Genomic DNA, 7,600 nt, shown 5'->3' on the forward strand with positions numbered 1-7,600 from the left:
CAGAGCTCTGTTGGAGGGAGAAGAGAGAGTGAGACTGCTATTTTTCTGATAGGTGCAGAGAATGAGAGGAATACGGCTGGTTTAGGGGTTTTGGGTACCCTATGGGCCAGCCTTTAGGCCCAAAAGTTAAGGCCCTGCCTTTTAACATAAGACCAAAAAAAGTGGGTCTTACATTCTCCCCAACAACAAAAATTTTCGACCTCAAAAATTCACCGATGGAATAGGATGATAACTATGTTTCCCTCATTTTCTCCGACAACCACAACTTAGACTTGACAGATTTGATGACTCCCACACCTATAGTCACATGGAAACTTTGCCTCTGTGCTAAGCGATATGTGTTCAACTGTGTAGGTTGGTTTAGCCACTACTCTCGAAGTAACTTCCAACCTACAACCTTATAACTGGAATGCTCCTTCGTACCTGTCCAACCAATTTGTATCTGATATACTGACTCGCCTACCATATGCTCTCCACTACCTCTCGTAGGTTTTTATCAAAGTCTCTGATGACTTCAAATCTCAAACTAAAGCATGTTCGCTATCACTTCCCATCACCTTGTTCTCTCATTTAAGCATCACTCCACTGACTTGATCACTCTTGGGTTCTGGCCTACTACCCCACCATCAACACTTTTGACCACTTTTATGTATAACGACACTCATACCTCTTGCTTCCTCTATTGGCTCCAACCAAGGCAACAAGTTCACTACCAAGTTGTTCCATTTTCAATTTAAACCCTTCATCGGTTTCCTTCACCATATCGTTTTGGCGTCCTACCTTCACCATATCGTTTTGGCGTCCTACCTTCACCTTTAATCCCCTAACCTGAAACCATCATTTTACAGAAACCTCAGAACCATAACTCTCCCTGACTTCAAGTCTCTAGTTTGATCTGTACCAATCAACTTTACAATACACCTCCAACTAAGGTAGGCCAAAGCTCCATGGTGATCAAGTCACTGAAGTGAGGCATAAAGGAGTGAACAAGGTGATGGAAAGTGATAACGAACATGCTTTGGTTTGAGACGTAAAGTCGTCTGAGACTTTGATACAACCTACAAGAGGTAATGGGGAGCATATGGGAAGTGAGTCAGTATGTCAGATACAAGTTAGTTGGACAAGTTTTGAGGGAGCATTCAAGTTTTAAGGTTGCAAGTTCGAAGCCATTTCAAGTGTAGTGATTAAACCAATCTACATTGTTGAACACATGTCGCTTAGCACAGAGGCAAAGTTTCCAGTGGCTATAGGCATTGGAGTCGTTATATCAGTCGTGTTTGAGTGGTGGTTCTCAAAGGAGATAAGGAGAACATAGTTTCTTCCTACCTCATCGATGAATTTTCGAGGACGAAAATTTTTGTTGTTGGGGAGAATGTAAGGCCAACTTTTATTCTGCCCTAATTTTAAAAGGGTTGCCCAAATCAATTGGGCCTAAGGTTGGCCCATAGGGAGCCAAAGACCCTAATCTGCCCTAACCTTACTCATTCGTCTCTTTTTCAGAAAAATAGTTCCCTTATTCCCTCCTAGAGTAGCTGCAAACTCTCTTCCAGGGTTTAACCCCCCAATCTTGGTCAAGGTTACTCAAGCTCGATCTCATTTTCCACTCCATGTAAGTGATTTTCCAGCTCTTTACATATCCTCTCTAAGTCACATTTTCGTACTTCCAGTTAGGGTTCCATAGTAACCCCATTCCTTTGATGTTCTGCTATTTCCAGCTTCTAAGTTTGTTCCTTGAGCTATGGTGCTCCGTTGTTGGTGTCGAGGCCTTATACTAGCTCATTCTAGGTAAGGGAAGCTAGGGTTCTTCGCTTTTTGTCATATGTTGGTTGTTTCACTTCTGTTTTATGATTGTTGTGCCTGGAAAATGCTTGTCTTGAAATAAGAATGAACTGGTTATCATTGAGAATGTCTCTGTCACGTGAAGCAGGAGATGGTGAACTGATGTTCTCGCCCAGGCGAGCTCATCTCGCCTAGGCGAGAGTTGCAGAAACTCGCCCAGGAGTATTGCGCGAGTGCCCGCTCAAGCGAGTGAACTGTTTTTTTAAGCGAAAAACCATCTCGCTCAGGCGATATGGCCTCGCCTAAGCGAGCGCCCGCAAACTCCCCAGGGCCACTGTCGCAGTCTCGCCTAAGCGAGAGTCTGTAGCTTTAGCGATGGTACTCCTCTCGCCTAAGCGAGGACATCTGGCTTGAGCGAGACCTGCTGCACGTCACGCTGTTTTCCTTCGCTTGGTAGTTATGGATTGTTTGATTAATGGATCTACCTGATTTAAAATATGAGGCTTGGAAAATGCATGGAAATTTGTGGCTATGAAATGGGATTGATGTGTTGGTGTGATTTTGGTATGAAATTGATTGGATTATTGAATAATGTCACGAAAGGGATAAATATGCATGAGTGGGAGGGTGTATGGGTTATGAATGACGAACTGGATAAATTCTTGGCATGTAACGAACATGAGATGGTTGGTTATGAAAGTGGCATGGTAACGAGATGAGCTAAAATTCTATATTCATGGATGGAGTATGAGGAGTTGGTATGGGTTTGACCTAGAATATAAAAGAGGTTGATTATAAAGGTTGACATGGGATATATATGCGTGATGAACATATTACTTACTTGTTTGATTATGTTTGGTCCATGGTCAGTGCGTAATTCCTTGAAATCTCTAGGTGAGGTTTCAGGGTCGTGCTTCAATGGTCGGGACGTAATTTCATGGCCCCTGTTAGTGGGTGTCCATGGTGGTGCCCCATCTATATAACTTGGTAAGGATTCAAGGTAAGGATTGCATCCTGACACTCTAAGGAGTCAGTTAGTCTCACTTAGAGCGGACTGACTCCTGTGGTGAGAGTAGCAGGAGGCCTGAAACTCATTAAGGGCTAACCTTGTGCGTGAGGGAATTGATTCATTGTAACACTTGTAACACTTAGCTCGGGGGTGAGCAGAGGTATCCTTCATAAGTGCAAGCATCCACTGAATCCGACCGGGTTATATGTATCCGGATGAGTCGAGTCGAGTCTTGGTGTATTTATTTGAAGGTCAGAACATGCTTGGATAATTTGTGTATATTGGACTGTGAAAGTATATCTGATTACATCATAAAATCTTTTTTTGGCTCTAGGTTACCCTTGTTTGTTTGATTGTTTTGTATGTTGTTCTTCTACTTTTGCGATGATCATCAATTTATTGATGGGAGCAGATGTGAGAGGTACTCGAGGTCAACAGGGAAGGGATTGGTTCCGCTACATAGTCTACCTGGGCTGGACTTCATGTTTTTTTAGGCTTTTCTTTAGGGCTATGGCCTATGTACTTCTTTGTTCTTTAGTACTCTATTAACTTTTGTGAAGTCCTTGGATTTCGTTTGTATCCGACATCGTGGTGTGCCTTGGTTTCAACTAGCATCCTCTGGATATTGTCAGGAGTAGCGTTTATACTCCAAGACTTGTCACTAAATTTTATCTGTGTGGCATTTCATTTAAATTAAAGTTATTATTTAAATGGAGTGTTACATTTATTATATTTAAAACTGAAATTATTATTGCATCACTTAGGTTTACTATTTCATTACTTTAATAACAACATTTATAACAATATAACTTAATTTTCATAATAGTTCATTACATAATACTTTCACTACTTTATTATTTTAATATACAAAATAAAACAAATACATCATGTGCGTTCGCACGGATCAGTATACTAGTAACACATTAAAAGATATAAACTTTCACCTTGTCTTTAACTTGACATGACATATCGAAATTGATATATCAATTAATGTATTATCTCAATAAACTAACATTATTAGAGTTTATTAGTTAATTTCTTTCATATGAAAATCTATTGTGAAAAACGAATATTACTTTACGGTAATAATTTTTAATTTAATATTTTTTGACACATTAATAACTTTATGATATATTAGTTAACGTGCCATAAGCTAACTACGTTAGTTAATTTTGTTGACAAAAAACTATAATGTAAAAAGTAAATCTTACTTTATAATACTAACTTTTAGTTTTACTACTTTAGACTTCGTAAGAAGTAACATAAATTTTAAAGTGTGCGTTTATTTCCAGCAACTGAAAGATTGAAAACTTGAATTTGTAAAGAAAGCATAGAAATTACTAACAACAACATGAAAAACTAGACAATAATTTTTTTTTTTTAACTTTCCGCACCACCCAACATATAGAATAGCGAAGAAAGTCTTAGAAGTATCTTATAAAATATTTATTTCAAATTTATAATATAATGAATAATATTATAATCTAAATGAATAATTTGAATTTTAATATCTTATAAAATAAAATAATTTAATATTTAATAATTAATATTAAAAAGTATATTTAATTAATTCATTTTATTATATCTTTTTAAATTACTATGTAATATATAATAACTAAATATTTATAATTATATTTTATTATTATAATAAAAAAATAAATAAAATAAAAATATTAAATGATTAAATTTTATTTTAAATTAATTTTAACCATAAGACTAAATTTATAATATTATAATTTTATAAGTTAAAATATTTTTCTTTTATTTCTCTTCATTTTCCATTTTTTTTTTCCTTAATTCAAACCATCTCACTTTTTATCCTCCTTCCCCTTAAAGCTATTATTTTCTACTCTCAAATTTCTCCTCAAATCCAAATAAAACTTAAAAGATCCAAAATTAATTGATTGAGAGTTAAATGACTCGTGTCTAATTTAGTTAATAAAGTCAAAATAATCAAACAAAATGGGTTACATCAACCTTTTTCCTTCCAAATAAAAAATAGCATATTTGAAATTAGAAACTAAATTGTATTTTGAAAATGAAAGTTCCAATATGTTATTTGACATAAAATCTTTATGTTGAGAATTTGTAGTAAATATTTTAAGAAGGAAAAAAGGTCCGTATTTATAAGAAAATGGACACCGGATTCTGCCTATCATCAATTATTATATTAATTTTGTAAAACTTGGATTCCCAAAATTATGAATCATTGCTGTAAAGAAAAATACCAAAACACAAAGTCTGAGAAAACCACATAGAAGCTTAAACACATAAAATGGAAGATTGGAGATGCGGGGTATCGATCCCCGTACCTCTCGCATGCTAAGCGAGCGCTCTACCATCTGAGCTACATCCCCATTTGTTAAATGAGTATCATATCCTACTTATTTTCTTAAACTTTCAATTTCGAAGCATGATCATTGATTAAAGTTAAACGCTTTTAAACAAATTATTTTATCTTTTATATCTCCTCATTTAAATATGTTATTTCTTGAAGATATGGATGAAAAAAATAATCTAATTATAATGCTCATTTATTAACTTGACAAAAAATATTGTTGCAACAAATGTATAATTTAGAATGTTAGAGACTATCTTCCAGGCTTTAATAATTATTCTCATCAATATTGAATTGGAGAAATGGTTAGCTTCAACTAAGAATACGTATTTTTATATTCTAAAAGTTGAAACAATTAACGTTTACAATTAAACTTTCAACGTAGAAATATATACATTTTGTGCATTTTAATTTTTAATTATATATATATATATATATATATATTTATATATTTATATATATCAAAACTCTAAAAGAATAAATAAAGCGTATTTTTATATTTTTATAATCAATAAAATATTTTTTTTTATATAATTCAATTTGATATTGGAGCTTTTGATCTTAGGAGCTTTATTTCCATTTTGATGTAAGTATCTACTACTGCCATTACTGTCATTCAATTATTTATATAATTTCTCTCTGTCATGGAAAATAATACTAAATTAATATAATTATTTTTATAATATCGTACAATATATACATATTATCATCGTAATATATATAATAATAATATATAACAAAATATTAGATTATAATAAATGCACTTATGAGTATAATATTTTATATGTGGTAATTGATATATATAAAGAAATAATAAATAATTGAAGTATAATTTTTTTAATTCTCTATAAATAGTTCTAGAAACATTTAAATAAATAAAATTTAATGAAAAATATCAATATAATACAAATAATAAATTTGTTTCTAATTTGGAGTTAGACATTAGTCTATTTTTTAAAAGAAAATTAGTTTTGAATTAAATAAAATAAAGATATATAATAATTGAATTGAATATAAGATAAACATGTTGTATTGCTACATGGTACTGCACTCCCTCATAACACGGCACAGACCTTATATGTGAACAAAAAACAAAATAAAAAAAATAAAAGAAAATTAAAAACATTAAAAAAAATTAAAAAATACATAAAAAATTATAAACTAATATTTGAGATGTTTTTAATATTGTTGGTACTCAAATAAATAAATAAATATATATATATATATATATATATATATATATATATATATATATATATATATATATATAACACTCAAAATAATTACATAATAATGCACTAATTACACTAAGTTAAGCAATATTAATTAACCCATCACACATCATGACATTCTAGACTCAATTATCTGGATCTAGACATTGATGTATGATTCTTGGTGGGTTTTGCACTTGTGGTGACCTCTACTACCTATAGAGTCATTGTCAATGGGTTTTATCCTACCACACAAGGTTAGTCCATTTAACCGTCATAAGAATCCTGAGAATGCTCTTATAGACAAGGCCTCGTGCCTCTCTCACCACATGACTCATTTCACTTTACATGAGTCTTGAATGAACATTAGAGTATCAAGATAAACCTCCAGTACTGACTCCTTACATTAATGAGCACACTACTAATTAAATCAAATAGGGTTTCCCCCATGGAATCTCCTATATTCTCATACAAGCATTTCAAAACACATATTAAAAACCATACAACATATGTCTCTCTTAGAAAATAATTAGTTCTTATAATTTTTATCCAATCCAACTTAACAACACATTACGCAAACAATTTGGGATTTTAGAAATAAAATTGCAGCTTGTGTAAAGCTCCAAAAATGTTGTATTTACATTCAAATTAAATATGATTGAATGAAGAACCAAATGCAAAAAAAAAAAGCCAACTTAATTGAATAACAATAGAGAAAGTTATGCAACAAACGAGCAACAAAGGTCAATGTTGTTAACAACCAAAACTACAGGGACCTTGTGATAAAAACTGTTCTCACTACAGACCTCCGATTCAAGATCCTCCAGTCAAAGTCAAGCACTATGCGTCTAGGATCAGCTGTTAAAATTGCAGCTTGATCCAACGGTTAACGAAGTCGTAATACACATTTTACGAAAAGTGTGCAGTGTAGGAAAATGGGTAGCACCATACCATATGCTTCTTGGTTTGAGATTTTGACTTGTTCCACTGCACAATTTGGTATCTTGCACTTTTATCTTCTCAAACTAATTTCAAAGTGGTTTGTAGATGATACCAAACTAAACAATTGCAACAATCAATATCTCTCATTCCAATTGCATTCTAAACTACCTAAATTCTACATTTACCAAGTCTATAAATGAGTAAAAACAAAACCTTAACTAAGTAATATCAAACCCTCAATTCAAACATGGTCAAAACCCCAAAGTCCAACCTTATACCATATTTTACATCACCTGCCAAAATAAAAGAGTTTCATCTCCA

At 32.7% G+C, this 7,600-nt stretch overlaps 1 non-coding gene across 1 annotated transcript; it reads right to left on the reverse strand.

The window, feature by feature from the left end:
• Window positions 1-5,072: 5,072 nt before the first annotated feature.
• TRNAA-AGC lies at window positions 5,073-5,145 on the reverse strand. The gene has a single exon. It is a non-coding gene; the product is annotated as a tRNA-Ala (tRNA).
• Window positions 5,146-7,600: the final 2,455 nt, after the last annotated feature.

The sequence above is a fragment of the Vigna unguiculata genome, chromosome 11, assembly GCF_004118075.2.
Source record: "Vigna unguiculata cultivar IT97K-499-35 chromosome 11, ASM411807v1, whole genome shotgun sequence".
NCBI lineage: Eukaryota > Viridiplantae > Streptophyta > Magnoliopsida > Fabales > Fabaceae > Vigna > Vigna unguiculata.